This window comes from Hyaena hyaena, unplaced genomic scaffold (assembly GCF_003009895.1).
Source record: "Hyaena hyaena isolate Hyena2069 unplaced genomic scaffold, ASM300989v1 scaffold_690, whole genome shotgun sequence".
Taxonomy (NCBI): domain Eukaryota; kingdom Metazoa; phylum Chordata; class Mammalia; order Carnivora; family Hyaenidae; genus Hyaena; species Hyaena hyaena.
The window spans coordinates 934,076-949,660 of NW_024081323.1; the positions used below are offsets into that span (position 1 = coordinate 934,076).

At 34.8% G+C, this 15,585-nt stretch overlaps 1 protein-coding gene and 1 pseudogene across 1 annotated transcript in view; one reads left to right on the top strand and one right to left on the bottom strand.

The window, feature by feature from the left end:
- The window catches only part of LOC120220363 (D-ribitol-5-phosphate cytidylyltransferase-like), a 145,672-nt gene that overhangs the window by 26,124 nt on the left and 103,963 nt on the right, over nucleotides 1-15,585 (bottom strand). The window lies entirely within an intron of this gene.
- Nucleotides 8,446-8,528, top strand: LOC120220367 (annotated as a pseudogene).

Sequence of the window (15,585 nt, forward strand, 5' to 3'; positions counted from 1 at the left end):
AAGCGACCAACTTCGGCTCAGGTCATGATCTCACAGTTTGTGAGTTTGAGCCCACATCAGTCTCACTGCTGTCAGTGCAAAGTCAGCTTCAGATTATCTATCCCCTGCCTCTCAAAAAGAATTTAAAAATAATAATGAAAATCTTAAAAATTTTTTAAAAATAATTTAATATTTTCAAAGACCACAACCACAAAACTTGGTGACTCTCAAAACACTGGCAAAAACCAATTATGAAATGTAATAAAAAAATAATTATCACATTGGCAAAAAACAAAGCAAAATAAATTAACACCCATAAAATGGTCATAGTTAAGTCGTGAAAAGTGTCAGGTAGAGTACTGACATTTCCAAATTAAAACAATTATCAACAATAAATTTTAATAACTGCAACTGACAAGTAAATTAACTCTACATGTGTAGGATGTTCAAAAAGAATAAGTCACACAAAAAAAACTAATGTCAAATTTTACTTATGCAGTTTTTTATAGGGAGTGGATTCATTTTTTACACTGATAAAACAATAAATATGTTAATTTTGGGCAAGATTTCAATTACAGAAATAATAAATTTAGGCAATTTTTGATGTTGCCCTAACTCTTCTAATTATAAGTACAAAGGAAATTAGTTTTTCTCTCAGGTGTTATGTGAAAAAAGGACAGAGATATACTTGCAAATTGCTAAAATTCATCTCAACCTCTCCCAAGCAGTACCAGTGACCAGAAAACCATTTTCTCTTCTTTTCCCATAATGATATAGATAACTTTAAGGAAGCAAATCTATGGCTAGGGGAAAGTAAATTGTGTTTAAATGATAAGTCCACTTAACTGGGTTAGAGATAATCTGTGACTTTCACATGAGTTGTAAATCAGGGAGAAAGGGTTTCTAATGTAAAGAAGAGAAACCAGATGGCAAAAACAAAGCCAAGAGAGTAACTTGGCAAGAAAGCTAGATCTGGGCTAGAACATAAGACATGGAAATACTTTATTTAAAGTTTATTTATTTGGAGAGAGAGAGACAGACAGACAGACTCCCAAGCAGGCTCCATGCTGTTAATGCAGAGCCCAACATGGGGCTCGATCTCCTGAATCATGAGACCAAGGACATGGAAATTCTTAATTATAGAATGAAAAATTCAAAAAAAGTCAGTGAAGATAAAAAAGAAACCACACAAGTTCCAAATCATAAGGCACAAAGACAAATTAGACCCAAATAAGACACCATCTTAGTAGGAGTCCATAATGGACAGAATTAAGAATACGCCACATATGTTGCATTTACAGAACATTATGATAGTCATAAAAATAAAGTTATCATGACTAGGGATAAGATGAGTGAAAAAGGAGAAAGTATAGTATTGAGCAATCCATAGTCATAAGAAAATAATTAGTTTTACTTCATGAGTAAATGAATAATATACAAATTATTTTCAGTCTTACAGGATAGTTATAAACAAACACTGGTATATATTGCTTTAATTACTGTAGCTTAACCATGAGAATAGAAGCATAAAAGAAAAAGATTCAAAGTTTGAGCAATACATCCAATTTTAATCAGTACAACCCAAACCATTATTTTTTAAAAGAATGATTTGATCCCTCTGGCCACATCACACATTGTGCTCCTCTATAATTATGATCCTCCTTTATCTCTCCAGTCTAACCTCATTAGCCTATTCTTACGCCTTCTGAGGTAAAGTTCTCTTCGATCATAAAGCATTCTTATTCTCCCTTTAGAATAATCTCTCTTCCATCGTTACTTTCCTTCAGATCTCCAAGTGAGTGAAAAAGTCCCTTTTCATTTTCATTCGTCTTCCTCAACAAAGTCCTTCTGGACATGCCTGCTTAGGTCAAATCCATCCATCGTGGCTCTCACGGGACCTCTCCTTTTCAGCTCTTGTCTCTGTTCCAATTTTGTATTTATTAGTGTGATTCTCTCCTGGCTTGAAGCTCCAGGCCGATACCAGATACCGTGTTACCTTGTCTGTTTATGGTCAGCACTGCATTCCCAGCTTCCCTCATGAAGCCTATACCAGAGTGAGTGCTAGTACATATGTGTACAGTGAAGAAATGAAATTTCGGTTTCTGGCACTTTTTGTTGATAAATTTCTGCAATCCAGGACGTAACTAAGTCTCTTTTCCTATTCTACATTTACATTTCATCTCCCTCCTCTTCTGTCTCATTCCTCCTCGGTATATAATTCCAGGGATCAGAAAGGATGTTTCTCTTTCATTGTTTCACCATTCTGACAGAGCGCCATTCCAACTCCCAGGACCCATCCTTTCCCAATCGACGCCCTACCTTCACACAAGACCTGAGACAAGAATGGGAATGCAATCAAGTAAACAAATTGAGCTTTTTTAAAAAACGGTGTTCCACATTCTACCCAAGATCATCTGAGACATGACCGCTGCATGTCAGTCCTATCCCCTAGAAGATCAGGTGTCCTGATCAAATCTTGACAGGAGTTATGTGCAATAAAAAATGTATAATAATGAAGTTTAAAATAATCGATGTGCTGTAATAGTCTGGTTACTGGAAGGAGAGAATATTCTTTTTTTTGAAATCAGAAGAAATACTTCTGTTCCTTTAATGGTGCATATTGGGTATTTTCCAGATAAAAGGAAGCAAGAGAGAAAAAGGTCCTTTCATTTATTTTTTAATTTTTTACATGTTTTTATTTATTTGTGTGTATGAGAGAGAGAGAGAGACAGCGTGAGCAGGGGAGGGTAAGAGAGAGAGGGAGATACAGAATCTGAAGACAGGTTCCAGGCTTTGAGCTGTTAGCACAGAGCCCAACACGGGGCTCGAACCCACAAACTGTGAGATCATGACCTGAGACAAAGTCAGCGGCTTAACTGACTGAGTGACCCAGGCACCCCGAAAAGGGTCCTTTTAAATACAGACTCTAGAAAATCTTCAGTTACATTAGAGACCATCCAAAGCTGCATGACTGAGAACTGATGTTGCCATGTCAAAAAAAAAAAAAAAAAAAATTGAGATTCTGAAGTGAGGAGATGGGCACCTAGCAGGATCTGTCTTGCATGTTTTACTTACTCCTTATAACAGAATTAAATAAACCAATTAAAACAAAAACAAAAGCTCCATGACTGCAATTCTGTCCTTCCTTCCTCCACTGCCCATTCCTAAATTGGAAAATGGATTTGCAAAGGGCAGGTATCAACTTCCCAATGCTGACCTAGCCTCATTCTAACAAATTGCATTAATTGGAAAACTCCCTTGAAGTAAGTTTCTTCCTTTTATACTGCCAAGGAACACTTTTATTTATGGGACATAAGTAATGAATCTCTGTATCCTATTTAAAAAATTAGGTCCAAACTGAATAACATCTGGAAGATATTCCTAGAAGTTTGAGATTTAAGGATGAGGAGGCTCCCTATTTTCAGAATGGAATGTATGCCCTGTTTTTAGTTGTTTTAGTTAATTTTTAGAAAAATTTCAGCAAAAAAATGAATACATGTATCTATTTAGTCCTTATAATCTACAAAACTTCCCAGGCTAAGATTCTGCCTTTTGTTTACTTTGTTTCTAGTATGACTTTTGATGACTTGGCCATGTTACTCTGTTCACACAGTTAATAAGTATCTATTGTGTATATACATAGATAGTGTGCCATATATACCAATGTGTTAACAGGGAGTTCTGTCATAAAAAGGTTTATAATCTCTAAAGCACTTTACAGCGAAACATATACCAAAAAGTTAAAGAGTAATACAAGGGTTTGCATCTTAATATTCTCTGATAATGCCTCAAAGGCTACTTAAGAATCTAGTAGGAAGTGAAGGAGACTGAAGCTTCTCATTCTCCTCCTCAAATAGCTAAAATTTCTGGTTTCCAAAGGAAATATGCTCCCTATCATTTTTGCACAATGGATTTCATTGACAGAAATAAATGAAAATAATCACAGAAATGAGAAAATAAATGGCGAATAAGTAGTATACAGATAATTACATAAACTCGTTGGAATGATTTTGTACAATGGTCAACTATACCTCCCAGGACTTGAGCTAGTTCAGAAGTACAGGTAATAGAATTCCCTGGCACCACCAGGGTGGGTGTAGGAGGATCCTGTGAAGATATGGGGCCCAAATACATGACAGAGTAGGAATGTTAAGTCAATCCCCTGACTAATAAAGGCAACAGAAGACCCCACAGCAGCAGGGATGGGATGTATTAATTCAGCAAGTTTGAAACCAGGGTATAGAACTTAGACCATTAACTCAAGATAATACCCTTAAAGATGCTTCATCAGGTGATTTATGCAGCAAAAGCAGTATTTTAAAAAGAATCATCTGGAGGAGAAATGATGAAAGAGAAATTAGAGCAGGGGTTTTCAACCTAACATGATTGTCACTCTAGGCTTGAGTAATCGTCACTGGAGGCTGTCCTATGCCTTGTACGATGCTTATCATCATCCACAACCTCTGCTCACTATATGCCCATAAGCACCACACCCTCAGTTATGGCAACTCAAAATGTCTCCAGATATTATTGCCAGGTGTGCCACTAGATGAAAGGTAGGGAGAGTAATTATTTTAAATATGAAGTCAGGGAGACCTTGACTAAACGGATGAGCACAAGATCTATACAGGTATTATACACATAGCAAAGAAAGCATATTCAGAATTTTCTCAATGATTCAAGTTTCGAGACTTTTTTTTTAAAGAACATTTAATGTTTATTTTTGAGAGAAGGGACAGCATGACTAGGAGAGGGGCAGAGAGAGAGGGAGACACAGAATCTAAAGCAGGCCCCAGGTTCTGAGCTGTCAGCACTGAGCCCGATGAGGGCTTGAAATCACAAACCTCGAGATAAGGATCTGAGGCAAAGTTGGTCACTTAACTGACGGAGCCATCCAGGTGCCCCCAAGGGTCTAGACATTTTAACGGAAAAATATTACTCAAAAAAGGGAAAGTAGAGAAGAAAGCATATGTTTTAATGAGGTAAAGGAAGGTGTGCAAATAGAGATATCAAGTAGAATAATTTCTTCATATGAAACCTGTCTGTACAGAATATGTTCAAGAACACTTCCTACAATTTTAACAGATAAGTAAAAAATGAACAAAGGTGTAAATGATACAGAAATGTATATGGGCAGAAGATGGGGAATACTGACATTTCTCAACTAACTTTTGTAAGTTATGCTTGAGTTTCAGCCACAACACATACAAATTTACCCTTTGTTGGGGCGCCTGGGTGGCTTAGTCAGTTAAGTGTCCGACTTTCGCTTAGGTCATGATCTCGCGGTTCTTGGGTTCGAGCCCCGCGTCAGGCTCTGTGCTGACTGCCAGCTCAGAGCCTGGAGCCTGTTTCAGAGTCTGTCACTCCCTCTCTCTCTGACCCTCCCCTGCTCACGCTGTCTCTCTCTCTCTCTCTCCTAGAAATAAATTAAAAAAACATTAAAAAAAACAAATTTACCCTTTGTCAAAATATTAGAAATGTTTAGAAGAGGACACTTGTTGAGATGAGCACTGGGTGTTGTCTATAAGCCAGTTTGACAATAAACTATATTTAAAAAATAAAATACTTAAAAAATTTAAAAATAAATCTCATCATAAAGCAAAGGTGTTGTGAGAAGTTCCATATCTAAGTGAATTCTATGCCAACTTTTATTTTATAGTATGATTACTTACTAATATTGCATCTTAAAGTCTGGGTTTTTTAAATTTTATGTCCCCCGAAGTTGAACACACTATTTGAAAAGTTAAGAAATGACAGTAACCAAGATCTCAAAACCAATTTATTCCAATATACCTAAGTAAACACGGAGGATTTTCTGCCTTTTGAAGACCACCTTCTTACCAATAGTGTTAGATGCTCTTGGAAATGCTCACAGCAAAACAGAAAATTCATACAAGGGTGGTTTAAATAGGCATAATTTCAAATGCACAGCACAGAAGTACAGTGTCAAGCAAAAGGTTAAAATATACCTCTGTGAAGACCTCCGCTTGACTGTTCTCTGACTACTTTGTGGTTAGCTAAGACTCTATTATACAAACTATATGTTGAGCTTTACCTTATAATTATGGTAAGCGTTATTTGTGAAAGTTACTTAAACTGATTTGGAATTTTGCTTCCTCAGCTGGCAGCAATTACACAAAGATCACCAGAAATAATACTTCAGCTCCTTTTGGGATCTACAAGCTTGTTATGAACACTTATGCAAGCGTATGAACATTACACTCTGACAACAAAAAAGCCGGAGGGAAGGTTTTTCTTTTCTACTAAAAAAAAGAAAAAAAAAATCCTGCTTATAAATGATTCAAAAGCTAAAAGAGAAATCATAATTCTACCAGCATATACAGTTTTATCTGAAATCAGAGTCACTCCATGTAGGATTCTGAGACTAACAGCTTACAGAAATTACTGACTACTTCTTACCCAGTCAGTACAATCATCTAACAAAGCAATTTCCATACGAGCAACCAGAAACATTTTTGGCTTCAGTTGTTAATCTTCCATGAAAAACTATTTCCATACTATTTTTAACGTGTATATGGTAATAATTATGTGTTTATCTCTGAAGCATGAAAACTCATACAGTACCCTTTATAATGTATTTATGGACCATTTTCCCTTCCATGTCCTTAGCAGATGGAAGTATTCCTATCTTCCTTCCAGGAACAAAAGTTCTGCTTTCTTTCTGATTGGCTCCTTTTGTGTGTCCTAATCCCTTACACTTTGGGTCTACTTCTCAAAGACCTTTCAATTTTATCTCCTTAGATAAAAAACCACAACTGTGTGATACCTGAAGTCAATTAATATGGAAGAATACATTTAATGGCAAATAAAGTCATAATTTACCTTGACCACATACATATAACATCTAAGTATTAAGTATTTTACTGTAAATTGGAAAGTGTTATTTAAAAAGCATAGGAATCATTTGAAGATATTTAACTATAGATCTGAACTAAAATTTCTTACATGCCTTTTACCAAATGTTTTAAATTAACTCATTTAATACACTGAATAACCATATAATATGAATATTCTTTTATGTTTACAGATGAGAAAAAGTAACCTAAAAATTTTAAGTATCTCACCCAAGTTTACACAGCAAATAAGTGAGGGTCCTGAGTATTAAATACAGTTCCACCTGAATTTCCAAACTAACTTTATTTCTAGGATTCTATTCTCCATTCCTTTCTGAAGTTCAAAAAGGACCCAATTACCAACTAGACTGACTTCAAATACATAAAACTTGAAATAGAGCTACAAATTAATGCTAACAATTGCTAATCAACACATGGTCTTTATCCTTAAGGAAATCATAGTTTAGTGATGGACACTAACATTTTTATTTCCATGGTGTCTCCATTGCATCAAATGCATAAAACGTTAGCACCTAACAGAGATTTCATGCAAGAAAGAAGGTATCCATTGTCTGTTGGAGTGGAATAAGAATGAAGGTAATGGGAAGACATACATACATATGTGTGTGTGTGTGTGTATGTGTATATATAAATATATATAAATAATTAATGCTATATATAATACACAGCTATAGAATTATATTAATGAATATAGCCAAAAACATAAAGTATTAATTATACATGTTTATATTATATAGACATAAATATACACATATATACACACACATATATAATACCTGATACATATATATCAGGTATGCCTTTCTACTATCCTCCTCTCATTCCACCTCAATAAACAAAGGATATTTACTTTCTTCCATAAAATTACTCTGTTAAGTGCTGATGTTTCATGTATCTGTGACACACATATACACACATGTGTATATGTGTATATATATATCTACATATTACTTATATCACTTTTTGAGAGAGCGAGCAAGCACGCGCAAGAGTAGGTGAGAGAGGGAGGGAGAAAGAGAATCTCAAACAAGCTCCACACCCAGCACAAGCCCAACAATGGACTTAATCTCACTTCTGTGAGATCATGAACTGAGTAAATCAAGAGTTCATTGCTTAACCAACAGAGCTATTCAGGTGCCTCACCGATATATTAATGTATGTATGTATACATCTTATTTGAAGATTTCTGTCTAGATTAATATCTGCAAAAATATTCCCTACATCTGAGAGCTCTGAGATCTGTAATTTGTACCGTTTGATTTCTTAAAACAGTATATTATAGAAAACAAGACTAAGATACTACCTGAGAAAGGAAAACTGACATATTCAACTCTAATGATCTATACTTTAACCTTTTTGATGTGATTAAGTATGGGAGGGGAGAGGAGGTAGATGAAAAGACTTTTGCTCTTAATTATACTTTTATATTTTAATAATTTTTTATGAAGAGGATAGGTATTAACTTTATGCTTTTTAATGGTAACAATACTGAAGACACATGATATTCAAAATTAAATATTGAAAGGAGGACTAAAGTTTAAAAACAGCTACACAAAATCTCCTTTTCTTAGCATAGGATTAAAAACATTAGATCCTTTTGTAGTTCATAGGAATATCACACCTATGTGCCTCCCTCAAACCTTATTATGACCTTGGCACATTACCTGTCCAATGTGGAAACAAAACAAAAAAAGAACATTGCATAACATTGAATTTCTAATCATCTTATTCCGAAAGAGAGGTTTAATTTTCCCTTCAACTTCCACTAACACTACTTTTCAGTTCTTCATTAGAATATCCACTGCTTTGATGGGTTTTTTTTAATAAGCATTTTGTATACAAAAATAATGAGAATAAACCTAATGAATAATTCTGAGCCAGATGTTGAGATAGTTATGACCTTTGCTTTTTCATTACCATACTGTATGATATGATATATACAAACAACCCATGATGAATTGAAAATTCATGCTTGTAATTATAATCTTGCACAAAATATGAGCACTGAGTGCTGATTAAACTAGTGATGATTTATTAAAACTTCACAAAAATATCATGTAGGAAAAATATTTTACAACATAAGCTTTATTCATTTTTGAAGTGACCAAAAATAGATAACGTAAATATTAAGCCAACAATAAAAACAACATGCTGTAAAAATAAACAAGATTAATAGAACATAAACTATATCAACTGTTCACATATATATCTGATATATTTCTCTAACTGAACCCTTTACAGCCAAAGACATTTATGTGAAAACAAGATCATCATTTCTAGACGTCTGCTGCTTACTTACCACTTACATTAATTTTCCAGACAGAACAAATCATTGATGGCTTAAATATCTCTAATTTCTCAAGAAAAGGATTTGGCTATACAAGGGTAGAATTGGCAATGGTATTGTATCTTGGGGTGAAGGGAAAGCATTAAGCTCTTCTTGAGTATAGCCTGAGAAATACAAAAAATAAATTTGAAGTACCTGCAAAAACTATTAACCAAGAATATTTTAGAATCATTCAAGAGCTTTTAAGAGATCAGAGGGTATCCAAATTATGCCTTAAGTTTGTATTTCTCTGTATTAACCTGTGTTTTATGCTTTATCTTACATCAGTGAGATGTATGAGGTTATTATACTTTGAGCACCAAAACATAAGCACAAGGAAAAAATGGAACGTGACAACCCTAATATACTTTTTAGTCTTATAAAATTGTCTACATATTATGACAACATTTAAGAACCTATATTCTTCTTTATAATTACGTTGTACTTTGATGAATGGTAGAGAGTAAGAATCATGAACATTTTAAAGGACCTATTTACTCTGTGTGAGTAGCTCACTTTATATGAGAAAGCCAGAAGGGTAGTAACTGAGGAAGAGGCAGAGTGGAGTAGGTCAAGAATAGAAAGAGAGGAAAGAGATCTCTGCTGTAAGAACAGTGTGACCTTGGGTATCTCATTAAGCCTCTTCATTCTTATTTTCTTTTTCATCTCCAAAACAGACAGACGAAACCTGATGCTTCCACCCCTGAACCCACCTTATCCACACCAGAAAGTCCAAAAAAAGTCCTGATCGAAAAAAAATCCTGACCAAATTTAACATTTTAGTAAGTTAACACTCAGAAATTAAACTGTTTTATGTATCACGAGCTTTTTCCCCCAAGTAAATAGTATTAATACTAATTCAAAACAGAAATGTGATACCAAAATCAAATGATCTTCTTTGTCTTGCAACTAGACTATACTTCCTTCAGATCCCAGGTGCTTGGCATATAGTAGGCACTTAGAAAACTTGATCAATAAAGGAAGGAATGTACAAATTCATCTCTTGTGTTACCCAGACTAAAACTGCTATGTGGTCTAAGAGTTAATAATATTACTTAAATTTTCCCAACTTAGATACTTGGCAGAATTTTCTACATTCGAATTCTAGTTCTAGCCATCAATAGCTGGTACTGTTTTTCCAGGGAAAGAAAACCTTCTACAAAATATAAAGAAGTACCATTAAGGCTAATACACTCATAGCCTGGTCAGCCATGTTTCCCACAGACGTGACTAAATTTAAGATTAGTATTATTTTGCCATTATTAAATTCTTTGTTAAGAAAAGTCAAATAGAATTATTGCTTAAGATAAAGTATATCCAAAGAAATACTTTACAGGCTAGGGCAAAAAAAAAATGTAAATATTGTATTTATATTATTCACTAATATACTATTACACAACTAGTTTTTAGGAAGTCTGATCTTATTCTTTTATCCATATTAATTAATGTAAAGAGACTTTAAGAAATAAAATATAAAGATTAATTGCCTCAGTTGAAGAATCAGGAGCAGCAGGGACACTTTCCTTTCTGAGCCCCTCATCCCTCACAGAAGTCCCTGAGCAATCTGTTAAGATTTTTCTGTAGAGCTTAGTTTCAAAACCCATAGCCTTTTATAATTCTTTTTACTCAATCTTGTAGGAACGGACTTTCTCATTCATGGGAAACTTTGATGGGGTTTAACTATTTTTCAGCATCTCCTAGAGATCTGTTTGAATAATACAGGACACATTTATTTATTAACTTTTGCCGTTTTTAATAGAAGGCTTTTTAACATTTGGGGGGCACAATCTCTTAAGCAGTGAAGACAGGCGTGAAACATGTCACAAGAAAAGGAAACAAGTAGACAACAGGCTGCGTGCTAATGCCTAAAACTGATCAATAAACCCAAAGTTAAGAATCTTTTCTTGGTTGGGGTGCCTGGGGGGCTCAGTCGGTTAAGTGTGGGAATTCAGCTCAGGTCATGATCTCCTGACCAGTGAGTCTGAGCCCGCGTCTGGCTCTGCACTGACAGCACAGAGCCTGCTTAGGATCCTCTCTCTCACTCCCTTGCTCTCTGCCCCGTGTCCTCCCTCAAAATAAATAAACATTATTAAAAAAAACAAAAAAGAAGAAGAAAAACCTTTCCTGACCTTTCCTTCTTCCATATCAGGTGGGATCTTATACCAAGGGTCAGCAAACTATGGCCCTCATAACAAATCAAAGTTACTTCCTGTCTTTACAATGTGTCACTGGGGGTCACCTGGGTGGCTCAGTCGGTTAAGCATCCGACTTCAGCTCAGGTCATGATCTCACGGTTCGTGGGTTCGAGCCCCGTGTCAGGTTCTGCGCTGACAGCCAGCTCAGAGCCCGGAGCCTGTTTCAGATTCTGTGTCTCCCTCTCTCTCTGACCCTCCTTTGCTCATGCTGTCTCTCTCTCCCTCAGAAATAAAACATTAAATAAAAATTTTAAATGTGTCATTGGAACACGGCCAATCATTCATTTACAGTTTATCTATGGCTGCTTTTGTTACAATGGTAGAGATGAACACTCACAAACCCCCATAACTTCTTTCATCTTTAAGAAAAACTATTTTATAACCATTTATAAAATAAAATATTTTGACACCTAGGCTTTAATTATACAATTTCTTAAATAAGTAACCAACATTTGACACTTGAATTTATTAAAAACACCAAGAACCATCTTTTATATATTTTTCTTCTCTAATTTATGTAAATGAGTAAAAAATAGGCCTTAAATGAGTTAAAATCTGTACAGAAATTTTTATTTATTTTCTTACAAAGACTAACAAATCTAAAATAAACATGAGATTTAAGTGAGCTATGTAAATATGAATATTAAAATATTTCATTTTAAAGGGCATAGCAAAAAGGCATCATACATTCAACTATTCACTATAATTCTTATTTTTCCCAGGCTAGTAATTACCAGAGTGCTAGAAAGATTATTTATTTAACTACATTTCAAGTTCCTTAATGAGAAAAAATCCAGCAAAGCATTTGTATGAGCAATTTTAGATAAGCCTGGATCTTCTGCTGAGTACAAAACATGCATGTACTCAATTTAAACACAGGACCATGCTTAATGTGAAAAGGTTTCTAATTCAAGAATAAAGTTCTGTATTGCATTAAAGAAATTATGTAGTACGAGAAAGGCTTTATTCATTGATATGCTGTTAATTTAAATATAAATGCTAATACAACTATTGATTGTGAGGTAGTCACAGATAAACAATTGTGCCAAAATAGTCCCCCTATCTCAAGAAAAGTAGTCTGTGATAAGAGTTTTCCACATTTATATTCATACACTAATATTTTAAATTCCTTTGGCTACCTTCCAAACTTACTCAAAATGCATCACTTACATTATAAGTATAGGTCTGTAATAAATCTTTTCTTAAGAATAATACATAATTCAAAATCCTATCCTGTGTTAAATTCTAATGAGGTTTTAAGTACTTTTAGATTTTAGCACATTAATGCATTATAAAATGACCAGAGCAAAGAGTAATCAATCTCAACCCTACTTCACCTATAACTTAGTTTCTTCCTCCTCAAATAAGAATAGTAAGATTTCACCAAGATGACTTAAAAATGAATAACAAATGCTTGAACTCGATCAAGAAAAAATTACAGTAAATATTTCTCACCAGGTAGGCTTGGCAGTTTTATACTCTATTTGAAGCTCATGCATAAAAAATTAGGTTTCAAAAATATAAGATATTCTCTATGTTATAATTGGTTATAATTGGCTGAGTTAATGAATACAAAGCACTGAGAACAGCATGTGCTATATGTCTAGCAGTTTACAAACTTCACATCACGACCATCGGAACCATGACTGTCATTCCCATCTTAGAAATAAAAACACAAACAAACAAAAACCCCTCTTCTCTAGGAGTGAAGTACTTGAAGGTGAAAGTGATTTGAAATGCATGCTTCAGGGTATTTAGAAGGTAAAACTTTCCATTATTCAGGGAAAATGTTATCAAAGACATTCAGAGAATTAAAAGCTTCTCTTAGGCAACAATTCTGAGACACAAGTCAGTAAAAATACAGGGCCAGAAAAGTATAGCACAGAAAGCTGTGAACATGTATAAAATCCATTTACGCTAGGGGTGAAGTACGATGGTAAGTGTCTACACAAGCAGGTTCCTAACTGGAGAGAAAAGTACAAGTAAGGTCACTGGATGTACAACTTACCTCAAAAAGAAATACTTGAATGATGAACATTTAATTCTATTTGAAGTCATATTTATATAAAGTCTATTTGTGTCTGACAGGAATCACTGACTAACCATGGTTTCCAAAGTCATGTGCAAAGCACAAATGTACCTATCATCATCTCTTAATACTAGCAAAACAAAATAACAATGGTATGAACAATGGAATCTACTTTTGGAAGCTTCTGGAAACACACTTCATAACTTAGGCCTAAATGGGGAGGCACTCGGTGTTACTGAACTATGTACCAAGGAAGTGTCTGATACCCCTGGAGCTTTCTGTGATAACTCTCTTGGGAGAGACTAATGGCTCGAAGACCAATGGGAAAAAAAAGTTTTTTCAAAGATAAGTAATGTTTCTGAAAGGAAACTAGCAGCTAGTTCTTCAGTGACAACCTTCATGAGGAGCTCTTTACAATTCTTGAGAAATTACTAACTGTATATCTGCTTTAAGAGTCGATGGGGCGCCTGGGTGGCTTAGTCGGTTGGGCGTCTGACTTTCGCTTAGGTCATGATCTCGCGGTTCGTGGGTTCGAGCCCCGCGTCGGGCTCTGTGCTGACTGCTGGCTCAGAGCCTGGAGCCTGTTTCAGTCTGTGACTCCCTCTCTCTCTGACCCTCCCCTGCTCACGCTGTCTCTCTCTCTCTCTCCTAGAAATAAATAAAAAAAAAAAATATTAAAAAAAAAAAAAGAGTCAATAGGTATTTTGCACATGACTCATTTTAAATTGCAGAAACATAGATAGTCATTTATTCAATCCCTTATGCAGGAGACTTGGCCTCGATACCAAAACTTTTCCTGAGAAAGCTCATTACGGTACCACTTGAAACCCAGAGAAAATGATTATTATTCTGTTAAAGCACACCTCCTTACACAAAGACATGTATACATAGATACACACACTTCATTATAAATTTTAGAAACTTAAAGAAAATAAAAAGGATTACAGAAATCTTTTTACCAATATCATGACATGTAAAACATGATTCCTCATATTTGAGATATTTTATTATATTGTTAATGTACAAATAATCTGGGAGCCAGCATATTTGTAACTCTGTATTATATTTTAAAATATGTATATCCCCCTTTAAAAATCCCTAAATTATACAATGAACTTCATATGGTTTGATTCGATTTGCTTCACCTGCAAGTATTTAAAAAAAAAAAAACTCTAGTACTCTAAGTCTCACACTTAGTTTAAAGGACAAATCATGATTTTAAACTATGATATTAAATTCTAATACTTTTTAAAAATGTTTATTTATTTTAAGAGAGAGAGTGCGTACAAGCAGTGTAAGGGTAGACAGAGAGGAAGAGAAAGAATCCCAAGCAGGTTCCAAACTGTCAGCACAGAGCCCAACATGGAGCTTGATCTCATGAACCATGAGATCATGACCTGAGCCAAAATCAAGAGTCGAATGCTTAACCAAATGAGTCACTCGAGAGCCCCTTAAATTCTATTAATTTTGACATTTTATTCTCCAACTCCTTGTCATTAATATATATTTTGTTTCAAGCATTTTCTAATAGTAACCTGTAGATGTTCCTTACCACTATTAAATACTGATGTATTAGTTTTCTATTTGTTGCCATAATAAATTACCACAAATTCAGTGCCTTAGAACAATATAAATTTATTAGCTTATGGCTCTATAGGTCAGAAGATTGATACAAGTTTCAGTGAGCTAAAGGCTTTAGGGAAGAATCCATTTTCCTGCCTCTGTAGCTTCTAGAAGTTACCCATATTCTTTGCCTTGTGGCCTTGTTCCATCTTCAAAGCCAGCAAGAACTGGTCACATCTTTCTCACTTCATATCACTGAACCTTCTGCCTTCTTCCACTTCTAAGTACCCTTGTGAATACGCTGGGCCTACTCAGATGATGCAGGATCATCTCTCTATTTAAAGTCAGCTGATTAACAACCTTATCTGCATCTGCAACCTTAATTCTCCTTTGCCTCTTAAGGTAACATAAGTCGCAGGTTCTAGGAGTCAGGGTACGGGCATTTGGGGAGGTGCCAATATTATTCTTACTAGGTTCGCTACAAGCTTAAATTCTATATGCTATCCATCAGTATCTGTATTTATCAGCACATGCATTCCTCTATAAAGAATGTTTAGTAGCTAAATGCGTCAAATAACAAGTAAAATAGCACATACTTTGTACAAAAAAAATGAGAAC